At 35.9% G+C, this 26,551-nt stretch overlaps 2 pseudogenes; both read right to left on the reverse strand.

Moving 5' to 3' along the window:
* Nucleotides 1–754: 754 nt before the first annotated feature.
* LOC125421071 (photosystem II protein D1-like) lies at nt 755–1,392 on the reverse strand (annotated as a pseudogene).
* Nucleotides 1,393–11,306: 9,914 nt separating this feature from the next.
* On the reverse strand, nt 11,307–12,062 carry LOC132799791 (ATP synthase subunit alpha, chloroplastic-like; annotated as a pseudogene).
* Between the last annotated feature and the right edge of the window lie 14,489 nt (nt 12,063–26,551).

Consider the following 26,551-nt stretch of genomic DNA (forward strand, 5'->3'; position numbering starts at 1 on the left):
ATTATCTGATACAATCTTCTTATTCCTGGATGCTCCATAGAAACCCATCGCTATTCCTTTCCTCCACTGAGAAAGGTTCATTCTGAATCACAAATCTTGTGATTCGTTATGGTAATGCAATGCAAGTGATTTGATCATCATTAGGTGGTGAAAAACCACACCTTTTAACGAAAGGGGGGCATTACACCCGATCAAGACACTAGCCTACCTTCCATAGGGAGTTAGCTTGCTTCCACTTGTAGCGGTCAGGCAAAGGGTCCAAAGGACATGTATCCGGGGGTAAGTAAAAAAAAAAAAAATCCAATAGTTCCATTTTCCTTCTTGTTCAGAAATCGAAAATCAAGACAAACCGGGCACTACGGTGAAGAAAAAAGTTTAAGTAAAAAAACTCCTAAAGGAGCAATACCAAACTTCTTGCTAGAATAAGAAATTGATTATTGGTCCTTTATGTTCAATAACTCAGTATACACTAATACCAAAGTCTTAACCATTTGTAGATGGAACTTCGACTACAGCTAGATCTAAGGAGAAGTTATGAGTGTTATGTTCATGCATAACTTCCATACCCAAGTTAGCACGGTTGATAATATCAGCCTAGATATTAATTACACGACCTTGACTATCAACTACAAATTGGTTGAAATTGAAACCATTTAAGTTAAAAGCCATAGTACTAATACCTAAAGTAGTGAACCAAATACCTACTACAGGCAAAGTAGCTAGGAAGAAGTGTAAAAAGCGAGAGTTGTTGAAACTAGCATATTGGAAGATCAATCATCCAAAATAACCATGAGCAGCTACGATATTGTAAGTTTCTTCCTCTTGACCAAATATATAACCTTCATTAGCAAATTCATTTTCTATGGTTTCCTTGATCAAACTAAAAGTTACCAAGGAACCATGCATAGCACTCAATAGGGAGCTGCCGAATACACCGGCTACATTTAACATGTGAAATGGGTGCATAAAGATGTTGTGCTCAGCTTGGAATACAATCATGAAGTTGAAAGTACCAGAGATTCCTAGAGGCATACCATCAAAAAAGCTTCCTTGACCAATTGGATAGATCAAGAGAATAGCAGAAGTAGCTACAACAAGAATTGAATATGCAACAGCAATCTAAGGGCACATACCCAGACAGAAACTAAGTTCCCACTCACGACCCATATAACAAGCTACACCAAGTAAAAAGTGCAAAACAATTAGCTCATAAGGACCACCATTGTATAACCATTCATCAACGGAAGCCGCTTCCTCTATCGGGTAAAAATGCAAACCTATCGTTGCAGAAATAGGAATAATGGCACCAGAAATAATATTGTTTCCATAAAGTAAAGATCCAGAAACAGGTTCACGAATACCATCAATATCTACTAGAGGGGCAGAAACAGGTTCGTGTCACTCTAAAATTGCAGTCACTGTAAAATCTTGATTTATTAAATTATTAATCATCATGGACTCCTAAGCACATGAATTTTCTATAAATAGATAATCGAGGGCTTGTTATTCAACAGTATAATGTGACTTACATACCCATGTCAACCAATATTCAACATCCATAGATATATCAAGGTTTTTATCTATCTAGATTCATCCTTCTTCTTTTTTGAATAAACTGAATAAATAAATTGAATAAAAATAAATAAGTTACAAAATTTGGATTAAAATTCAGATTTAATTTAAATACATATGATTTCGATAGAATAATTAGAATGGGTTGCTTGGGACCCGAACACGGAACTAGTCAGATGGAGTAGATAACTTACTTCGTAGAATTAGAAAATAAAAAAAAGGGTAGAAATCTCTCCCCAAACCGGCTTTCCCTATGTATACATCTAAAATCCAGCTCCTTCCCTAGACAAGCCTCTAAGAAAGTTGAATATTCAGTTGATCAACCCTTACTCTTACTACATGAACATTTCATAATAGCGACTAAATAAATTTTTTGTTATCTCTTCAGCATTTAAGGATAATTTCCATTTCCATGGTCGAACAGCAAATCATTCATGATTGACTAGATCATTGATGCAAACAATATCCAAATACCAAATTCACCCTCTATATAACCTTCAAAAAGTCAAATAAGTTCTTGAAAAAATCAAAGAAAGAACCCCTTCTTCTTCCATAAAGAACTCTTCCAATAATTCCAAACCTAATCTTTTCAAAAAAACTCATATAGTACTTTTGTGTTTATGAGCCCAAGTTTTAAGACAAGAAAGTCAAAGTATATATTTTACTCGATACAAACTTTTTTTTTGAAGGATCTGCTAAAATAATGAGGAAGATGTCTGCATATACGGGTAGATCGATCGATAATCTCAAAATCTGATGAATCGGCCTAGGTCAACTTACTAACAGGATGTCCTTATGCATTACAAGATTTCATTTTAGCAAACGATCCAATCATTGGGCTAATTGGAAATAATGTATCAAGCTTCTTTATAGCATTATCCATTATAAATGAATTTTCTAGCATTTGACTCCATACCACTGAAAGATTTAGTCGCACACTTAAAAGATAACCTAAAAAGCCGAAAGAATGGCTGGCTAATTGGTTTATATAGATCCTTTCTGGTTGAGGCTACACATAAAAATGACATTTCCATAAAAGGACAAGAAAATATTTCCATTTTTTCATTAGAAGAGGCATATCTTTTGAAACTAAAATCGATTTTCCTTGATATCTAACATAATGCATGAAAGGCTCCGTGAAGAACCATAAGATCGTCGGAAAATTATTAGAAAAGACATCTTGTACATGATGTTTTATTTTTCCATATAAATAAATTCGTGCAAAAACTACCCCAGAAGATGTTAATCGTAAATGAGAAGATCGGTTACGGAGAAAAAGTAAGATGGATTCACATTTATAAACATGAGAATTATATAGGAACAAGAAAAATCTTGAATTAATTTTCAAAAAAAGAAGAAATAGATTTTTTTGGAATAATAAAACTATTCCAATTATAATATTCGTGAAGAAAAAGCCATAACAATTGCAAAGAAGGGGCATCTTTCACCCAATAGCGAAGGGTTTGAATGAAGATTTCCGAATGAATGGGGTAGGGTATTCGTACATCTGATACATAATTTAAATGTGGGAATTTGTCCTCTAAAAATGGAAATATTGAATGAATTGATCGCAAATTAGAATATTTTATGATTTCTGGACTCGAAGATACTAATCATAGGAATCATAAGGAAAATGGAATTTCCATAATGACTACAAATCCCTTGGATATCATTTGAGAATACAAATTCTTGTTGTACCCAAAACATTTATTTTGGTCAGAATCATTAGTGGAAATAATCAAATGATTCTAGTGATACATTCAAGTAATTAAACATTTTACAATTAGTAAACTAGATTTATTGTCATAACCTACATTTTCCAGCAAACTCGATCCATTTATACCATGATCATTAGAAAATGCATAAATATACTCCCGAAAGATAAATGGGTATAGGAGATCATGTTGCTGAGATAAGGGTTTTATTGGGTTATCAAATGATACATAGTACAATACAGTCAAAACAAGGTATTATATTATGAAAAAAATAGATACCTTGGAAAGAGGTAAGACCATCGGCAGACTCTCTATCCTTTTTTTTTCATCTAAGTGGTTTATGTTTAGTCTAAGATAACAAGATAGTTAGAAATCCTTTATTTTTGCAATCCAATTGCTCTTTTGATTTAAAAAAAAAAAAAAAACTCTTTATCAATATAGTGCCTTTTTCTACACATTTATCTCCACCTCATAATGGAGAATACCTAATAGGTAGGACTCATAAAAAAATGGATAATCCCTCACGGAAAAGCCTTTACCGCATCAAGCACTAATATATTTTTAATGTCTAATTAATTGGGGTAATCATTTTGATGCGAATCTGCCCGAGCCCGCACAACCAACAACCCGCTGGGGTACCGACCTGATACAGATGAAGACTGGGCCAATCACTAGAGCTCAAGCTAAGAGGTTTAGGGATCACCTTGCTGCATTTATCCAGGGCATAATCCATTCTCAAGCGGGTGTGTTTATTCCTGAAGAATCAAGACCTGTTTTGAGCACGGTGGAAGCCGATACGGGCCCGGGTAGCGGTTGTGGTACTTTTTAGGAGTCTGGGCAACATGAAATGGTTCCAAATATTTATGGATTCAATCCATATGTCTAAGAAGTTATAAAATAAATCCAAGGCAGCTTCAAAGGCAAAAAAACAGGTGGTATGCGCAGGGGTCCATGATTTGCCGGTTTTGTTGTATTTTGTGCTGACTTTATTGTATTGTACTGAGTTGGCTTTTTCTCTTTCTTGCAAGCAAGGGAAACGTGTGGGACTTCATGATCAGCTTATTTGGCATCCTAAAAAGCATATTGAAGCTGATTTGGAGCTCAAATTGGTCAAAGTCAACTTAGTCAAAAAGCTAGTATTTTAGTTTCCTAATTTGATTCTACTTTTTGTTTTTGGAAATTACCATTCCTTTTTGGTTTTTATTTATTTATTTTTTGGAAAAATAAGTTTAGAAAAGTTATTATTATATTATTTTCATTGTAAATTAATTAATTCCTAATTCAAAATAAAGGAATTAATTCATCCAAAATAGATTAGGAAATGAGTGAGAATTAATTGTTTCCTAGTTTTTTTAGTTGTTTTTCGTCATTGTTCTTGTTAATTTTGGTTTTTGTTGATTTTCATTTGCTGTTTTAGTCTTAAATATTTGCATTCATATATTCCAAAAAAAAAAAAAAGACAAGGGTTTGCGGCAACATATATACAAAAAAAAAAAAAAAAAAAACTGCACTTTTTTTTTTTGTTGGAGGCCACGGGTTTGGTGGATTTTTGGTGTGGCATTGCAATTTTTAGTGCTTATCTTTGCTACTGAATTTTTTTTTTTTTATGATCTATGAGTGAAAAAAAGAAAAAAGAAAAAGCTGGATTAAAAAAAAATTTCGGTTTGTTGAATTTGTTGTTGCTGGAAATTTCTTTGAGTTGCTGCATTGTTGACTATTTGTTACATATTTGGACTTGCTGGAGAATTATTTTTGCTGCTGGGTATTTGGATTTTGGGTGTTTAAATTAGATAAAGGAATTGATACAAAACTTAAATTACAAGAACAACAACCAACACTACTCTTAATTTTTGTTCGATTTTATTCTTGTTCGTGTTTGAAATTCTGTTTCCTAAATTTTATTCTTGAATCCTTACACTCTTACCATCTGTTCCAGTTCTTAAAAATTCCAAATTTTTCTCATTGTTTTGCCTAGAAAAGCCGAAAACTAGGATTTGTCAACTCCTTCGGTACTGCTTACTTTTTGCTACTGTTTTGTTGATAAGTTTAATTAAAACATACTTGTGATCTAATTTCTGTTTGTGTGTGTTTTAATTAGAACTTTGAGATAATTCATTGTGTAGAAAAAGGCAAGAGTGTGTGAGCTTAAAAGAGGTAAAAGCCGAAATTAGTGTGAAAACACGAGTGTCGAGGCATTGATTGAGTGAAACAGATGAGGGAGTGACTTTTTGTGAGAATTTATTTTGTTTTGCATTATTTATACTAACATGGCAGATTCAAGGGTGAGGAGAGGAGATCCACCTTTGAGAATTAATGAAGAAGAGTTTGTAGGATCCCATGGCGGTTCCCGAGCTTTAAGGAGTGGTGAGCAAATGGACATGAGGGCTATCTTGGAGCAACTACAGCGGATGAATACTCAATTTGACCATTTCAATAAAAGGATGGATATGTTAGAAACATCCCAAGGAGTGTCGAATATAAGGCTAGATGCTCATGGAGGACGAGGTCGAGGTTAAGGAGGCCGAGGGCGACCAAGAGAAGAATTTGGGGGAAGTAACTTTGGAGATGACTAGGATGAGGGGTTTGATGAAATTTTTGAATCTCAAGAAAGGCCAATCCGTGGGAGACCAGCAAGGAATGAAGATGATGATGTAAGGAACATCAAGGTAAATATTTCACCTTTCATGGGAAAAAAGTGATCCGGAAGCATATTTGGAATGGGAGGAGAGAATGGAGATGATTTTTTATTGTCATAATTATTCGGAGGCCAAGAAGGTGAAGTTGGCAGCAATGGAGTTCGGTCATTATGCACTCCAAGGGTGGACCAATGAGCAAAACACCCGAAGGAGAGTTGTTGATGACTTGATCACTACATGGTGACAAATGAAAGGAGCCATGAGGAAGTGGTTTGTACCATCACATTATCATAAGTCGCTGCATCGAAGGCTTCAATCCCTATCTCAAGGAGTTAGGTCCATGGAGGATTATTACAAGGAGATGGAGATGCTCATGATGAAGTTGAGTATGAATGAAGATAGAGAGGCAACCATGGTAAGATTCCTTGGATGTTGAATCGTGAGATAGCCAACCAACTAGAATTGCAACAATATGTGGAATTGGAAGAGATGTTGCATGTGGCTATTAAATTGGAGCATCAATTCAAGAGGAGGGGTGTAGGCTCACAGTTTGGAGGAGTTTCCAACAGTAGAAGATCAATTCCAAGTGGCTGGGGAAACAATCCAACCTATGAAAGCAAGCCAAAGCCGAAGGTGGGAAAAGAAAGCACCAATCGGCCAAGAAAGGAGCTTAAAGCCGAATCTGTCCAAGCACATAAAAATGAGGTAAAATCTGATCCTAAACCTTCAAGATCAAGAGAAATTATTTGTTTTAAGTGCCAGGGATGAGGACACATCACTGGCCAATGCCCGAATAGAAGGATCATGGTGTTAAAAGGCAATGGTGAGCTAGAGTCGAAAAATGAAGAAAGTGAGTGTGAAATCGAGCAAGAGGAGGAGGAAGAGCTTGAAGGTGAGGCCAAAACTTTGGATGCTTCCCATGCTGAATTAAGCTTGGTTTCTAGGAGAGTGCTGGCTTCATACAAAGATGAGGATGAAATTCAAAGAGAAAACATCGTCCACACCCGATGTGAGGTTCAAAGTAAGATTTGTAGCACGATTATTGATAGTGGGAGTTGTACTAATGTAATTAGTAACATTGTAGTTGATAAATTAGGCTTAACAAATATTAGACATCCAGAATCATATAGATTACAATGGCTAAATGATACTAGTGAGATGAAATTAAATAAACAATCCAAAGTAAAATTCTGCATTGATAAATATGTGGATGTGGTTTTATGTGATGTTGTGCCTATGCATGCGGGACATATTTTACTTGGTAGGCCTTGGCAATTTGAATAGAGATGCTATTATTATGGTAGAGAGAATAGTATTGTTTTTAGATTTAAAGGTAAGAAGGTCAAACTGAAGGCATTAACTCCTAAAGAGGTGTACAAAGATCAAATACAAATACAACAAAGGAGGGTGGCCGAACAACTTAAGGAGAGAACTACCATGGCCCCCATGGCAACAACACCCATCCAAGGAGTCCAAGCCATGCAAGACCAACCAGGTAAGTGTTCTAAAACCCAACTTGAGTGGAAAAACTGAGAGAAGGCCGAAATTGGAGTGAAAAAAAATGAGAAACCCGAGAGCTATAGGAAGAAACCAGTGAGTAAGGAAAAATGTGTTGTGGCCGAGGGAGAGAGAGGGAAAGAAAGGAAAGAAAGAAAGAATAAAAAAATGTATTTGAGTTTTGGAGATGTAAATAAAGCTATCTTGAGTAAGAAACCATTGCTTGTCATGATTTATAAAGATAATTATTTTAATGATCAAGCTAACCTTGAAGAACTTGAATTGCCAAGTTCAATTCTTTCTCTTTTGCAAGATTTTGAAGATGTCTTTCCAGATGAGATTCCAAAGGGATTACCACCAATTAGAGGGATTGAACATCAAATTGACTTTGTTCTAGGGGCTGCCATACCAAATAGACCTGCATATAGAAGCAATCCCAAAGAAACAAAGGAGTTACAAAAACAGGTAAGTGAGTTTCTTGATAAAGGTTATATTCGTGAGAGTATGAGTTCATGTGTTGTTCCTGTTTTATTAGTGCCTAAAAAATATGGTTCTTGGAGAATGTGTTCATGTGCTATTCCTATTTTATTAGTGCCTAAAAAATATGGTTCTTGGAGAATGTGTGTTAATTGTAGGGCTATAAATAATATCACCATTAAATATAGACATCCAATTCCTAGATTAGATGATATGCTTGATGAATTGCATGGTGCTTGCATGTTTACTAAAATTGATCTTAGGAGTGGATACCCTCAAATTAGGATGAAAGAAGGTGATGAATGGAAGACCGCATTTAAAACTAAATATGATCTGAATGAATGGTTATCATGCCTTTTGGTTTAACTAATGCACCTAGTACTTTTATGAGGCTTATGAATCATGTTATACGTCCATTTATTGATAAATTTGTGGTGGTGTACTTTGATGACATTTTAGCATATAGCTGAAACTTGGATGAGCATGTAGACCATCTTAGGCAAGTTTTAAATGTTGTTAGGAAAGAAAGGTTGTTTGCTAACATGAAAAAGTATGACTTTTGCAAAGATGAGCTTGTTTTCCTAGGATTTGTAGTAAGTGCTGCAGGAATTAAGGTTGACCAATCTAAAGTTTGAGCAATCAAGGAATGGCCGACACCAACATCTATCACCCAAGTGAGGAGCTTTCATGGTTTGGCTAGTTTCTGTTGAAGATTTGTCAAAGATTTTAGCACCATCGTAGCACCTTTGAATGAAGTTGTAAAGAAGAATGTTGGCTTTAAATGGGGGAAGTACATAAAAAAACTTTTAATTTGTTGAAAGAAAAATTATATAATGCACCTTTATTAGTTTTGCCAAATTTTTCTATGACTTTCGAAATTGAATGTGATGCTTTGGGTGTAGGTATTGGAGCTTTATTATTGTAAAAAGGAAGACCCATAGCCTATTTTAGTGAGAAATTAAATGGAGCTGCACTAAACTATCCGACATATGACAAGGAGATGTATGCTTTGGTGAGGGCTTTGGAAACATGGCAGCACTACCTCGTGCCAAAAAATTTTGTGATTCATACGAATCATGAATCTTTGAAGCACATGAAAGGTCAGGGGAAGCTCAACCGAAGGCATGCCAAGTGGATTGAATTTATTGAGACCTTTCCATATGTGATCCGCTACAAAAAGGGTAAGGAAAATATGGTTGCCGATGCGTTATCCCCAAGGTATGTTCTCTTTTCTACCTTAGATGCTAGATTGCTTGGTTTTGAACAATTAAAGGAATTTTATGAGCATGATAGTGACTTTGGGGAAATATTTAGAACCTATTTGAAACATGGATTTGATAAATTTTACATATTTGGGGGGTATCTGTTTAAGGAAAATAAACTTTGTGTGCCTAATTGTAGCATTAGGGAGTTATTAGTTCGGGAGGTCATGGGGGTGGTTTAATGGGACATTTTGGAGTTTTCAAAACTTTATCCTTACTGCGAGAACATTTTTATTGCCTAACATGAAGAGAGATGTTGAAAGAATTTGTGAAAGGTGCTTGAAATGCCGAAAGACCAAGTCCACATTGAAGCCATATGGATTGAATCACCTTTTACTGATTCCTTCTCATCCTTGGGTAGATTTGTCTATGGATTTTATTCTTGGTTTTCCAAGGTCAAAGACAGGTAAGGATTCAATTTTTGTTGTTATGGATAGATTTTTTGTAAGATGGCACATTTTATTGCATGTAATAAAACTGATGATGAATCTAATGTTGCTAATTTATTTTTCAAAGAAATTGTGAGGATACATGGAATGCCTCGGACTATTGTTTCGGATAGGGATGCTAAGTTCTTAAGTTATTTTTGGAAAATTTTATGGGCTAATTTAGGTACTAAGCTGTTATTTTCAACTACTTTTCATCCACAAACTGATGGACAAATCGAAGTAGTAAATAGGACTTTATCTGCATTGTTGAGAGCATTAATTAGTATAAATTTGAGAACTTGGGAGGATTGTTTGCCATATGTTGAATTTGCTTATAATAGGTCTCTACATTCAGAAACTAAATTTACTCCTTTTGAAATTTTTTATGGTTTTAATCCTTTGACTCCATTAGATCTAACACCTTTACGTTTAATTGGACATGCTAATCTAAATGGAAAACAAAAAGCTGATTTTGTAAAGCAGATTCATGATAAGACCAAGGCAAATATTGAAAGGAGGACTGAGCAACAAGCAAGGAATGCTAACCAAGGCCAAAAATAGGTTGTCTTTGAACCAGGGGATTGGGTTTGGTTGCACTTGAGGAAGGAGAGGTTTCCCGAATAGCGGAAATCAAAATTGATGCCGAAAGGAGATGGGCATTTTCAAGTTTTAGAGCGGATAAATGACAATGCTTACAAACTTGATTTACCGGATGAGTATAATGTTAGTGCTACATTCAGTGTTGCTGATTTGTCTCCTTTTTCTGCAGGTGATGAATTTGATTTGAGAGCAAATCCTTTTCAAGAGGATGGGAATGGTGCGAATCAACCCGAGCCCACACAACCAACAACCCGCTAGGGTACTGACCCAATAGTAAGTGTTAAGCTTGAATTATATATAGAAAATTATTTGTGAGATTGAATTCTCTTTGTTCTTTGAACACCTAAAACACCATTAGTGAATGAGTGTTTTAGTTTGACTTATCAATCGGCTTTCCATCACCTATTGTGGCGTCTTCATTATATACTAGGGTTTCTAATCACAGGTTTTTTAGGGGTTAAGGTGACCATTAGAACTTGAACATAATTAGATCCGGGCTAATATAATACAGGTTTAGGTCATCCTAGGTTCGTATCACATTCGGATAATCATTCAAAAATGAAGGCCAAAAGCTCGTTAGTCTTTGTTTCCCTATAACTGGGGCCACAGTTGGGCTCTGTCCATTTATTCACTTGACTATGAAATTTATTTTCCAATTTCTTTTTTTTTTCGCCACACCAAGAATTCAAACAATTTAAACAACATTTTGGACATATGCAAAAGGAATGAAATATTCTCAGAATTCTCCATTGATACGACATGCTACTTTTTCCATTCATTCCTTTCAGGATCAGATTTGTTCTATTAACCCCCGAATAGTGAAGGGGTCTTTCACATATTCGTTTCATTCGAATAATAAATGTGAAATGAAAATAAATATAAAAGAAATTGGTCTCTTGCCAATTGATTCTGAGTAGCTTTATCGACATCTACAAATTGCACCAATTCCAATTTTGATTTGCCAGCTACTTGTTTCACGGCTTTAATTTGAGCTGTGGACTGTACTTTGGATACAAAAATACCCACATTAATAGCAGGTCTGATTCCAGCATTGAATAGATCGGTGGATAAGAATATTTGTCCATCTGTAATGGAAATTACATTTGTAGGAGTATAAGCCTAAACATCTCCCAATTGAGTCTTAACTATTGGTAAAGCAGTCATACTGCCTTCACCTAAATGAGAACGTGATTCAGTTGCTCTTTCCAAAATGCGTGAATGCAATTAAAAAACATCTCCCGGATAAGCTTCACGGCCCGGTGATTTGCGTAATAAAAGAGACATTTGGAGATAAGCTGGTGCTTGTTTTAAGAGATCGTCATAAATAGTTGAAGTGTGCTGTTCACGGTAAATAAAATATTCAACCAGAGCAGCTCTTGTATAAGGAGCAAGGTATTGTAATGTAGCCAGAGAATCGGCCATTTCAGCTACCATAATAGTGTAATCCATTGCTCCCCTTTCCTGTAAAGCAGTCACCACTTGAGCCATAGAAGATGCTTTTTGACCAATAGCTACATAAAACCATATTACATTTTGCCCTTGTTGATTGAGCATCATATCTGTGGGTACTGCTATTTTACCAGTTTGCCTGTCCCCAACAATTAATTCTCGCTGACCACGTCCTATAGGAATCAGTGAATCAATAGCAGTAAGTCTTGTTTGAAGAGGCTCATATACCGAACATCTCGAAATAATACCCGAGGTGGGAGATTCAATCAACCGGGATTCAGAAGCTAAAATTTCACCTCAACCATCAGTAGGTTTAGCCAGAGCATTTATAACATGGCCCAAAGAAGCCTCACTTACCGGGATCTGAGCAATTCTTCATGTTGCTTTTACATAACTTCCCTCTTGTATCATCAAACCATCAACCATTAATACAACACCGACATTATTTGATTCCAAATTCATAGCAATGCCTATCATACCTTTTGGAGTACAGTACCGGTATTTAAAATCTTTACTTCTCTATTATATTGCGCAATATGTTCATGAATAATGTTACTAATTTCATTTGCTCGAATAGTTACCATGAGTATTTCTTAATTCTTTATTTTTGTTTGAAAGAAAAATAATGCATGCAGTAGAAAGACTAACCCTTTATTTCTTTCATTGTTTCAAACATGCCAATATTAGTATTGATGGTACATAAATGTAAGTCAGTGTTTAAACAACTATTCAGAGTTCCTAAAGCTCCGTGTAAGGCTTGTTGGAAAACCCATTGTTGAACTTGATTAATAGCTTTTTGTTGTTCAAAATGAATGGTTTCATTTTTTAAGTTTTCTAATTGTTCCAAGGTTTTATAAGTTGAATTAATCAAATTCAATTCTTCTCGTTCTATTTAAGAGAATCCATCCACTCAAAATTGATTCGCTTCCATTTCTACTTTCCACGAGTGGGACTGGGTTTTTTCTAGCCATTCCACGACCCCCCCGCCCCCCCCCCCCCCCCCCCCCCCCCATTGCTCATATTTTACAAGAGATGCTTACTTATAAATCTGATCATATTAGAGCTCGCCAAGAAGTACTTACTTCTGAATTTTGTATAGTCTTCAAGATCCGCTGTTTTCGATTATCTAATAAATCACTTAATGAAAGTAGATTATCTTTCCATTCATTTCAAAACTTCTAGATCCCTTCCCGAACCAAACATGAATCTTTCGATTCATTTGGCTCTCACGCCCAATTACTTATGTATGGGGGAAGCTCCCTAGCTTTTTTTTAATGTAATGAGCCTAGCCTCTTTTCTCTATTCATATTTGTTTTTATAGAAACTAATCACTAATCCAAGAACATCATATTCGGAAGACTCTTCTAACCAAACAAATAATTGTCAGCAAAGTTGGTTTTTTATTTTATTTTTTCCAAATCCAAATAATTCCTTTTACTTTATACATAGGTCATCAATTCAGCACTGGATAAAAAAGATTAAAAAAAAAGGGGGTGAAATATCCATTTTTCTAATTTTTAAAAATCAAATACAAATAACGGGTTCAAATAATTTTTTTATCGACATGAGTGTTTTATATCGGGAAAAAAATTCCAACACTTTGAAACCATTTATGGATTAACATATCCCATATTAACATACCAGTAGAAAGAGTACCACGCTGCATTTGGACTTCAAACAATTTAGCTTTGACCTTGTTAACAATCCCACATTATTGGTTGATAGAGAATTAAAGCAGATTTAATGAATCATGAAATGCTATGGTTCTTAAATACAATTTCTTAATTTATTCAAAAGTATTCATGGAATCGTGCACCTTTTTGAGTTATAACAAAAAAAAAAAAGTGCAGTTGGTTGGATCCAGCCTATTCTTGAAACAAACAACTTGTACACACTCCCTTTCCAAAAAAAAAAAAAAATCAATACACCAAAGATTACACTTAGATTTATTGGATTTGTTGCTAAAATATCAGTATTAAACCCCAAACTCTCGGCGAATGGCCAATAACCCAAGGAAAACAAAGAATCGGTTACATTTTTCATATGATCTCCTCTTTCTTATTCTTATAGATAGACTAATTATCTATATTTTTTTATTCTATTATTTTTCTAAATTGAATAGGAATAGGGTAAAAGTCAAAATATATGTATATATTGATTTATAGATGTTAATGGATTTTTTTTTTCAATATGAAATTTCCAATAAGTGGAAATTTCCAATAAGAATGATACTTATTAGAATTAAGTACCAGGTCTTATGTCAGTTGCAAAATAAAATTTACCATTTGTTGCAATACTTCCTAAAAATAGTTCCACTAGACTAAGAGAAGAAAGCAAGTTAATTGGCTAATTTAATTCGTCATCCTCAAACCAGTCTTTCCAGGGGGTTGTTTCATAATGAATACGAAATTGTAGGACTGAAATCTTAATATAATTTGAAAAAGCAAGAGCAGAAAATCCAAGGAAATGAAAAGGAAAAACAAAAACATTTTTAGGATTAAACAAAGGGATTCGAGAATAAAAGCACTAATGCCATAACCAGTCCATAAATTGTTAAAGCTTCCATAAAAGCCAGACTAAGAAATAAAGTACCTCATATTTTTCCCTCTGCTTCTGGATGTCTAGTAATCCCCTTCATAGTTTGGTCCGTGGCAGTACCTTGCCTAACCCCAGGTCCAATAGAAGCAAGCCCGACAGCCAATCCAGTAGCAATAACGGAAGTGGATTCATGATAAATTCCTCGCAAAAAATAAAGAAAATAAAGAAAATAAAGAAATAGTTAATGATACAATTAACCAATGAATTGTGGTTTACTTATTCTATCGCTAAGATATATCCATTCAAAGTCACTAAAAACCCCGAATTTAAATATTAATATTCTTGAAGCAGCAGAACTGCTTCGATATTTTCCTATCCACATAATTTTTGTTAATTCGTACGACTTTTGTTCGGCCCATTCGTTCTTTTTTATTTTTTTTCCAAAGCATTCTTTGAATTCTTTCTTCTTTTTTCATGATTTATATTCATTCAATATTCAAAAAAATAATTACAGTCAAAATAGAAGGACTTATATTGGAATGCCTATCGAAATTCATAACACAATAGTAGGGCAAATTAAATATATCTGTAATTCATATATACCTAGTTAATATCTAATATCACATATACATGTCTTTCCCCCATAATGTAAACCAACTATTCGTATCTTAGATTCAGTAGGATTTTAGAATCATTCTTCGAAACATACACTAGAATTGTCTTATAATGATTAGATTACATACATCTAGTTCGACCCCCTTCCTCTCTAACCCCCCTTTTTTTTTTTTATATAAATATCCTTTTTGTAAACCCTTATCTTCTAGTTTTATTTATAATTATCCCCTATGAGTACAATCAATCTAACTGAAAAATTCGTTAGACATAATCATTGCATAGAAATATTAGGATTGAGTTGATCAAAGTTCATGTAATTTATTATTTATTAATTTTTTTTGGTCAATCGGTGAATTCAATAAACAAAACAATATCAATAGAAAGGGAGTATTCATTGGAGGGTGCTATAAGGGAAAGTTGAGGAAAAATATCTAAAAAAAAGGGAAAGTTGAGGAAAAATATTTTTTAGATCTCTTTCCCTTTTTTTTTTTTTGGGCAATTCCTTAACTTAATATCGTAATATTCTTTTAACTATTACTCTATATCATATATACTTTATATTAATTTTGATCTTATTTGTATATTTTTCTTCCCCAAGTCTAAGTGGATTACTTTGAGACACGTAGACATGCCGTCAGGCTAAGCTAAAAAAAAGACTATGTTGAAAACTAATCAATGATGACCTTCCATGGATTCGCCTATATAAGCCGTAGCTAAGGTTACAAAAATAAGAGCTTGAATGCCACTTGTAAATAATCCAACGAACATGACAGGTATAGGAACCACTAAAGGTACTAAAGAAACAAGAACAATAACTACTAATTCATCGGCTAATATATTTCCAAAAAGTTAAAAACAAAGCAATAAGGGTTCTGTGAAATCTTCTAAGATGTTAATGAGCAAAAGAATTGGGGTTGGTTGAAAGTATTTACCAAAATAACCTAATCCCTTTTTATACGAACCTAGGACGACCTACTCCTAAACCCGTATTATATTAGCTCGGATCTAATTATGTTAAAGTTTTAATGGTCACCTTGACCCCCAACCAACCTTTGATTCGAAACCTTGGTATATAATGAAGACACCACAATAGGTGATGGAAGTCTATTCATAAGTCAAAACTAAAACACTCACTCTCTAATGGTGTTTTAGGTGTTCAAAAGAACAAGGAGAAATTCAATCTCACAAAATAAATTCCGAATATTATTAATTGTGTGTTCTTCCTAAAAAACAAGCCCTTTTATAGGCTAAGAGAAAACAAAAATAAACCATAATTACAATAGGTAAAATCGGCCATGACTTGTAGAATTTTGTTATGGCCGAAAATCTACTTCTTTCCTAATCTAATTTGGATTAATTAATTCCTTTATTTTGAATTAGGAATTAATTAATTTACAATGAAAATAATAAAATAGTAACTTTCCTAAACTTATTTTTCCAGCAAATAAATAAATAGAATCCAAAAAGTAATGGTAATTTTCTAAAACAAAAAGTAGAATCAAATTAGGAAACTAAAATATTAGCTTTTTGACTAAGTTGAGTTTGACCATTCTTTGACCAATTTGATTCCAAATCAGCTTCAATATACTTTTTAGGATGCTAAATAAGCTGACCATGAAGTCCCAACATTTCCCTTGCTTGGAAGGGAGAGAAAAAGCCAACTCAGCAAAATACAGTAAAGTCAGCACAAAATACAGTAAAACCTGGCAAATCTTGGACCCATGCACACACCACCTGTTTGTTTTCCTTTAAAGCTGCCTTGAATTGATTCCATGACTTCTTAGACATATTAATTGAATCCATAAAGATTTGGAACCATTTCATGCTGTCCGGACTCTTAAAAAGTACCAAAATCGCTACCCGGGTCCGTACCGGCTTCCACCACTTGTATGCTCAGAATAGGTCTTGGTTCTTTGGGAATAGACAAGCCCTCTTGAGAATGAATAATTCCCTGGATAAATACAGTAATGTGATCCCTAAATCTCTTAGCTTGAGCTCTAGTAATTGGCCCGATCTTCATCCGTATCGGGTTGTCGGTTTGTGGGTTCGAGTGGATTCGCATCATTCCCCTCTTCTTGAAAAGGATTTTCCCTCAAATCAAAGGCATCACCTGAAGCAAAAGGAGAAAAATCAGCAACATTGAATGTAGCACTAATGTTATACTCACCCGGTAAATCAAGTTTGTAAGCATTTTCATTTATCCGCTCCAAAACTTGAAAAGGTCCATCCACACGCGGCATGAGCTTTGACTTTCTTTGTTTAGGGAACCTCTCCTTTCATAAGTGCAACCAAACCAATTATCCTGGGTCAAACACTATCACAACAAAATCTAGAAATACATGCTCATTATGGCAAAAATTACACTTTTTAAAGTTAGCAAAAAATATTTGCCAAAATTTTCAAATTTCCACTAAGTAAAGCTCTCAACAATACACATAAAGTTCTATGCAACAAAAACATCTTTAAATAAGTATCTTTAAAATTCATGACCATAAATGATTTCCTATTCATAACTACTTTATTAACATCACCAAAGCTAAGATAAAAAATTTTATTTTTCTTCTCTTTCCTTTCTTTTTCTTTTCAACCCACGATTTGCATTTGGTTTCTCTCATACTCGGCTTTGTCTCTCACTTTCTCTCTCTCAGATTTGTTAAAATTTTTCCACTCAACCTGGGTTTTAGAACACTTACCTGGTTGGTCTTGCACGGCTTGGACTCCTTGGATGGGTGTTGTTGCCGTGGGGGCCATACTAGTCCTTTCTTTGAGTTGTTCAACCATCCTCCTTTGTTGTATTTGAATTTGATCTTTGTACACCTCTTTAGGAGTTAATGCCTCCAGCTTGACCTTTTTACCTTTAAATCTAAAAGCAATACTATTCTCTCTACCATAATGAATAGCATCTCTATCTAATTGCCAAGGTGATACGAACCTAGGACGACCTGCTCCTAAACCCGTATTATAGTAGTCCGGATCTTAACTAAGTTCAAGTTCTAATGGAATTGACCTCAACCCCTAACCAACCTGTGGTTAAAAACCTTGGTATAATGTAGACGCCATAGTAGGGGATGGAAAACCTATTGATAAGTCAAGCTAAAACAACCAATTCTCTAATGGTGTTTTAGGTGTTCTCAAAGAACAAAGAGATAATTAATCTCACTAGTATTTTCTCAATCAAATCAAAGTTGTATTCTTATTGAAAAATAAGCCTTTAAATAAGCTTTGAAAGAAACAAAATAAACCCTAATAACCCTAGGAAAAACCGGCCACACAATGAAGAGTTCTAGCTTGATCGAATCTTTCCTTTTCCTAATCTAATTAATTAATTCCCTTATTTTCAATTAGGAATTAATTAATTTACAAACAAAATAATAAAATAAAAACTTTCCTAAACTTTTTTGTCCAGCAAATAAATAAAAACCCAAAAAGAAAAGTCAAATGCAAATCAGAAAATGAGTTGACTAGTTTGACAACTAAGCTGACTTATGTCTGATGTCCGAGCTAACTTATGTCTGCCTGATGTCCGAGCTAACTTATGTCTGTCCAAGCTAACTTATGTCTGTCCGAGCTAACTGATGTTTATCCAAGCTAACTTATGTCTGTCCAAGCTAACTAAGTCTGTCCGAGCTAAGTTATGTCCGATGTCCGAAGTCCGAGGTAAGATGTCCGAGGCATGGGTGTCCGATATAAAATATCCGATGTATAGGTATCCGGTGTAAAATGTCTGATGTATCAGCCTCCACCACTTGGATACTTAAAACAGGTCTTTTATCTTCAGGTATGGACAAGCTCTTTTGAGAATGAATTACTTTCTGGATAAAGGCAATAAGGTTGTCCTTAAACCTTTTAGCTTGAGCCCTAGTGATCGGTCCAGTCTTCATCCGTATCGGATCAGTACCCCTTTGAGTTGTCGGTTGTGCGAGCTCGGGAAGATTCGCGTCATTCCCCTCCTCTTGAAAAGGATTTGCCCTCAAATTAAAGTCATCACCTGCAGCAAAAGGAGACAAATCAGCAACATTGAATGTAGCACTAACATTATACTCACCTGGTAAATCAAGTTTGTAAGTATTGTCATTTATCCGCTCCAAAACGTGAAAAGGTCCATCGCCTCTCGGCATCAATTTTGATTTCCGCTGTTCGGGAAACCTCTCCTTCCTCAAGTGTAACCAAACTCAATCCCCAGGTTCAAAAACAACCTGTTTTCAGCCTTGGTTAGCATTCCTTGCATATTGCTCAGTCCTCCTCTCAATATCAGCCTTAGTTTTTTCTTGAATCTGCTTAACAAAATCAGCTTTTTGTTTCCCAGCTAGATTAGCACATTCACTTAAAGGTAAAGGTGTTAGATCTAATGGAGTCAAAGGATTAAAACCATAAGGAGTAAATTTAGTTGCTGAATGCAAAGACCTATTATAAGCAAATTCAACATGTGGCAAACAATCTTCCCAAGTTCTCAAATTTCGACTAATTAATGCTTTCAACAATGCAGACAAAGTTCTATTCAATACTTCAGTTTGTCCATCAGTTTGTGGATGACAAGTAGTTGAAAATAAAAGCTTAGTACCTAACTTAGCCCACAAAGTTTTCCAAAAATAAATTAGCAACATTGGATGCATCATCAGTTTTATTACAAGCAATAAAATGTGCCATCTTAGAAAACCTATCTACTATAACAAATATTGAATCCTTACCCATCCTTGACCTAGGCAATCCAAGAATAAAATCCATAGACAAATCTACCCAAGGATAGGTAGGAATCGGCAAAGGCTTGTACAATCCATGCAGCTTCAATGTTGATTTTGTTTTTCGGCACTTCAAACATCTTTCACAAATTCTCTCAACATCGCTCCTCATGTTAGGCCAATAAAAATGTTCTTGCAGCAAGGATAAAGTTTTAAAAACACCAAAATGACCCATTAAACCACCCCCATGTCCTTCCAGTACCAATAATTCCCTAATGCTACAATTAGGCACACAAAGTTTGTTTTCCTTAAACAAATACCCCTCAAATATGTAAAATTTATTAAATCCATGTTTCAAACAGGTTTTAAAAATTTCTCCGAAGTCACTATCATGATCATAAAGTTCTTTCAATTGTTCAAATCCAAGCAATCTAGCATCTAATGTAGAAAATATTACATACCTTCGCGATAATGTATCGGCAACCACATTTTCCTTACCTTTTTTGTAGCGGATCACATATGGAAAGGTTTCAATAAATTCAATCCACTTGGCATGCCTTCGGTTGAGCTTTCCTTGACCTTTAATATGCTTCAAAGACTCATGATCCATATGAACCACAAACTCCTTTGGCATGAGATAATGCTGCCACGTCTCCAAAGTCCTCACCAAAGCATACATCTCTTTGTCATATGTTGGATAGTTTAGTGCAGCTCTATTTAATTTTTCACTAAAGTAGGCTTCTTCCTTCTTGCATTAAGACAACTCCAATACCTACACCCGAAGCATCACATTCAATTTCAAAATTCTTAGAAAAATTTGGCAAAACTAATAAAGGTGCATTACACAATTTTTCTTTCAACAAATTAAAAGATTTTTCTTGTACTTCCCCCCATTTAAAGGTAACATTCTTCTTGACAACTTCATTCAAAAGTGCGGCTATGGTGCTAAAATCCTTAACAAATCTTCTATAAAAACTTGCCAAGCCATGGAAACTCCTCACTTAGGTGATTGTTGTAGGAACCGGCCACTCTTTGATTGCTTGCACTTTAGCTTGATCCACTTTGATTCCTACAGCACTTACTGCAAATCCTAGAAAAACAAGCTCATCTTTGCAAAAATCACACTTGTTCATGTTAGCAAACAATCTTTCCTTTCTAAGAACTTGCAAAACTTGCCTAAGTTAATCCACATGCTCATCCAAGTTTTGGCTATACACTAAAATATCATCAAAATAAACAACCATAAATTTACCAATAAATGGACGCATTACATGATTCATAAGCCTCATGAAAGTACTAGGTGCATTAGATAATCCAAAAGGCATAACTATCCATTCATACAGCCCATATTTAGTTTTAAATTCGATTTTCCATTCATCATCTTCTTTCATTCTAATTTGATGATAACCACTCCTAAGATCAATTTCAGTAAACATGCAAGCACCATGCAACTCATCTAGCATATCATATAATCTAGGAATGGGATGTCTATATTTAATGGTGATGTTATTTGTAGCCCTACAATCAACACACATTCTCTAAGAACCATCCTTTTTAGGTACCAACAAAACAGGAGCAGCACATGGACCAATGCGGATTACGATGGCAGCCCAAGCCCAGGCTGTAGATATGCCGATGGAGATGTCATCGTCGTAATTGTGGTTGGCAGTGCATGCCTTCACAGCATGATTCGGTACCTACGCACCCCTAGCGTCGACCTATGGGCTCCCCATTCGGTCCATCTTGAAACACGGACCAAGGAGTCTAACATGTGTGCGAGTCAACAGGACAGTAAACCCGTAAAACGGAAGGACGCTGAGTGGCGGGATCCCCATGTGGGTTGCACCACCGACCCACCTTGATCTTCTGAGAAAGGTTTGAATGGGAGCATGTCTATCAGGAACTGAAAGATGGTGAACTATGCCTGAGTGGGGCGAAGATAGAGGAAACTCTAGTGGAGTCCCGTAGCGATACTGACGTGCAAGTCATTCGTTTGACTTGGGTATAGGGGCAAAAAACTAATCGAACTGTCTTGTAGCTGGTTCCCTCCAAAGTTTCCCTTAGGATAGCTAGAGCCTGCAAATGAGATCTATTGGGTAAAGCCAATGATTAGAGGCATCGGGGGCATAACACCCTCGACCTATTCTCAAACTTTAAATAGGTAGGACGGTGCGGCTGCTCTGTTAAGCTGCGCTACGGAATCGAGAGCTCCAAGTGGGCCATTTTTAGTAAGCAGAACTGGCGATGAGGGATGAACCAGAAGCTAGGTTATGGTGCCTAACTACGCACTAACCTAGAACCCACAAAGGGTGTTGGTCGATTAAGACAGCATGACGGTGGTCATGGAAGTCAAAATCTGCTCAGGAGTGTGTAACAACTCACCTACCGAATCAACTTGCCTCGAAAATAGATGGCACTGAAGCACGCGACCTATCCCCAGCCATCGGGGCAAGAGCTAGGCCCCGATGAGTAGGAGGGCATGGTAGTCACTTTAAAACCTGGGGTACAAGCCCGGGTGGAGTAGCCATCGCTGCAGATCTTGGTGGTAGTAGCAAATATTCAAATAAGAACTTTGAAGGCAGAAGAAGGAAAAGGTTCCATGTGAACGACACTTGCACATGGGTTAGTCAATCCTAAGAAATGGGGGAAGCCTATCTGACAACGCAACTAGGGTGAATTTTGAAAGAGAATTGGGTTTAAATTCCAGAACTGGGATGTGGTGGCTGACGGCAACGTTAGGGAGTCTGGAGACCTCGGTGGGGGCCTTAGGAAGAGTTATCTTTTATGTTTAACAGCTTGCCTACCCTAGAAATGGCTCAGCCGTATGTAGGGTCCAGCGGCTTGAAAAGCACCGCACGTCGCATGGTGTCCGGTGCACCCCCTAAGTGTTGAAATGTGGTGATCTTGCCACAATGTGCAAGGTAGTTCGGTTACACTTGCACTCATTGTTTTGTAACATCAAAGACCAAACATTATTTATGTTTATGCATTTTATTTTATCATGTAATGTTTAAGAACAATATCCTTTTTGTAATGCCCTAAGCTCATTATCTAGCTTAAGGCCTTTTTTGTCTACAATGTGCAAGGTAGTTCGGTTACACTTGCACTCTTTGTTTTGCAACATCAAAGACCAAACATTATTTATGTTTATGCATTTTATTTTATCATGTAATGTTTAAGAACAATATCCTTTTTGTAATGCCCTAAGCTCATTATCTAGCTTAAGGCCTTTTTTGTCTAGTTGCTGGAATTGTATTTCCAGCAACATAAGTCCATTTCCTTGGATGCTGTTTGAAGTAGGTTTAGGATTTGGATTTGAATTTTGGATATGATAAACTAGATATGCATAGGAAGCAGCAACAAAAAGAATGGCCCAATTTGGAGCTGGGAAGGCTGAGTTAATCTCAAAACAATCTGACCCTTGTGTAGCTTTGTTGCCCAGAAAACTGGGCAAAACTGCCTCGGGTTTGATTACTTTTGAATGGGTAAATGGACTTTGTTTTATCTGATTTTTGGGTAGAACATAGTTTAATATTCAAAAAGGCTTCCCTCCAATTTTCAAGTCAAATGGAGCTGGTTTCAAATTCAAATGCCTTAGACAAGCTGAACTGCCCATTAAAGAAGGTTTCTTGCATGCCCAGCACATTGATTAGAGTTAGTTGAGGTAGTTTGGCTTGGTTGGTTACTTTTAATGCTTTTGTATTTATTGTTCAATATGGCAGCATGCCTTATTGTCTTTTTGATGTATTTAAAAGTATGAAAATTGTAATGAAAAACGTTGAGAAAGAAAATATTTAAAAAAACAGATTTTGAAAAATAACATTTTTGGCTCTCTCTCTCTCAACTACTACATTTTGGTTTCTTCTTCTTTCCAAAAGCTAACAACCTTCTCAAGAATCCTAAACCTCTATTAAAACCAAAAAAAAACCTTAACAAACCCAAAAACAAAATTAAGAACCAAGAACCAACAACAATCATTCTTGACTAACACCTTGAATGATTGTGCTCTAGGGTACAACAACATAAACCTACACCAAATTCCAACATGGTATCAGAGCATAGTGTAATTTCTTAGGACCTTGTGAGCTTTCAGCCTAGACCATTTTATTTGTGAGAGGATCCCCCACCTAAAGCCTTCCAACCGAAACCAAAACCTCCCAAAAAGACTAGTTGAAAATCACCAAAACACCACCACCCGAGAGCTTGTTCTTGTGTCCATTTTTCAAAACTTTTCAACAACCATTTTTTCGAATGGCCTCACAATCCTTTGCAACCCCAACACCACCTAAGTTTGAAGGCCAAAACTATTCCATTTGGAGTATAAAAATGAAAGCCTACCTTCAAGCCTTTGGTTTATGGGAAGTCATAGAAGAAGGTTATGTAGTGGAAGAGTTGAGAGCTAATGCAACCCAAGCACAAAGAAATGCATATGAGGCCGAAGTTGCCAAGGGGTTCAAGGCCCTCACTACCTTGCACTCCTCCGTGAGTGATTCCATTTTTACAAGAATAATGTCATGTACAAGTGCTAAAGAGGTTTGGATAAAGCTTCAAGAGGAATTCCATGGAAATACTAGAACTCGGCAAATGCAAGTTTTAAACCTAAGAAGAAAGTTTGAGACCTTGAAGATGAAGGAAAATGAGCTTGTCAAGGATTTCATGGAAAGAATGCTCAAAGTGGTAAATCAAATTCGGGTCCTTGGTGAGCAATTGACCTATCAAAGGGTAGTAGAGAAAGTATTGGTGAGCTTACCCGAAAGGTTTGAAGCTAAGATTTCCTCCCTTGAAGAATCTAGAAATCTTAGTGAAATAACCTTGAGTGAGCTCATCAATGCTCTTCAAGCAACCAAACAAAGGAGAGCCATTAGAAAGGAGGAGACCATAAAGAGTGCATTCTATGGTGGCCACGGCAACAAAAAGAAGAATAAAGGAAGGAAGAGCAACAACACCAACCAAACCGGTTTTACAACCAACAACAACAAAACTGGATGGAATCAACAACAACAACAACAAAGCCATCAAAATTGAGGAGGGCATCCACCTTGTCCTCATTGCAAGAAGCTTGGACATCCACCATCCAAGTGTTTTTGGAGGCCGGATGCATCTTGTGAAAGATGTGGAGGAAAAGGCCACACTGCCAAAGTATGCAAGCAAAGGAGACAACAAGCCAATGTGGTTAATGAAGAAGCCGAGAACCTATTTGTGGCCACATGCCTTAAAGCCACAAGTAGTGGTCTCGGTTGGCTTGTGGATAGTGGTTGCTCACACCATATGAGTTTCCAAAAGGATGGCTTTATGGACCTTGAACGAAACTACAAAACCAAAGTGAAGATTGGTGATGGCCGGTTCATGAAAGTAGAAGGCAAAGGACATGTGTGCTTGAACACCAAGTGATACGAACCTAGGACACGACCTGCTCCTAAACCCGTATTATATTAGCCCGAATCTTTAATTAAGTTCAAGTTCTAATGGAATGGACCTCAACCCCTAACCAACCTGTGGTTAGAAACCTTGGTATAATGTAGACGCCACAATAGGGATGGAAAACCTATTGATAAGTCAAGCTAAAACAACCAATTCTCTAATGGTGTTTTAGGTGTTCTCAAAGAACAAAGAGATAATTAATCTCACAAGTATTTTCTTAATCAAATCAAAGTTGTTTTCTTATTGATAACTAAGCCTTTAAATAGGCTACAAAGCCATGAAATAAAACTCTAGAACATAAAGAAAACCAGCCACCACACATAAAGAAACCTAGTTGGCTGAAACTATACTTCCTTTCCTAATCTAAGTTTGATTAATTAATTCCTTTATATTAAATTAGGAATTAATTAATTTACAATGGAAAGAATAAACTAAAAACCTTCCTAGAGTTATTTTTCCAGAAAATAAATAAATAAAATCCAAAAAGTAATGGTAGTTTCCTAAAACAAAAAGTAAAAACAAATTAGGAAACTAAAAATGCTAGCCTTTTTGATCAAGTTGACTTTGATCAATCTTTGACCTCTTTGAGCTTCAAATCAGCTTCTATATGATTTTTAGGATGCCAAATAAGCTGAATATGAAGTCCCACACGTTGCCCATGCTTGAAAAAATAAGAAAAGGCTAATATAGTAAAATACAGTAAAGCTAGCAAGCAATACAGCAAATTCGGCCAAATTGTTGAGGCTGTCCGTACAAGCCCTTTTTGATTGCATTTGAGGCTGTTTTAACTTGATTCCATGACCTCTTAGGCATATGTATTGAACCCATAAAGCATTGGAACCATTTCATGCTTCCCGGACTCCAAAAATGTACCAAAACCGTCACCCGGGTCCGTATCGGCTTCCACCACTTGGATGCTTCGAATAGGCTTTGTATCTTCAATTATGGACAAGCTCTGTTGAGGTTGATTACCCTCTGTATAAATACTCCCAGGTTGCCTTTAAATTTCTTAATTTGAGCTCTTGTGATTGGCCTAGTCTTCATCCGTGTCGAGTCAGCACCCCAGCGGGTTATCGGTGGAGTGGGCTCGGGCGGAATCACATCATTCCCCTCCTCTTGAAAGGGATTTGTCCTCAAATCAAGATCATCACCTGCAGTAAAAGGAGTTAAATCAGCAACATTAAATGCAGCACTCATGTTATACTCACCCGGTAAATCAAGCTTGTAGGCATTCTTGTTATTTGGCTCCAAAACTTGAAAAAGTCCATCCATAGGTGGCATGAGCTTTGACTTTTTTTGTTTAGGAAATCTTTCCTTTCGTAAGTGCAACCAAACCAATTCTCCTGGGTCAAACACTATCACAACAAAATCTAGAAATACATGCTCATTATGATAAAAATTACACTTTTTAAAGTTAGCAAACAATATTTCCCAAATTTTCAAATTGCCGCTAAGTAAAGCTCTCAACAATGCAGATAAAGTTCTATGCAATAAAGACATCTTTAAATAAGTATCTTTAAAATTCATGGTCAGCAATGATTTCTTATTCATAATTACTTTATTAACATCACCAAAGCTAAGATAAAAATTTATATTTTTCCTTTCTTGTCTTCCTTTTCCTTTCTCACTCACGGCCATCTCACCTTCCTCACTCTCGGCTTT

This window comes from Ziziphus jujuba, chromosome 10 (genome assembly GCF_031755915.1).
Source record: "Ziziphus jujuba cultivar Dongzao chromosome 10, ASM3175591v1".
Lineage (NCBI taxonomy): Eukaryota > Viridiplantae > Streptophyta > Magnoliopsida > Rosales > Rhamnaceae > Ziziphus > Ziziphus jujuba.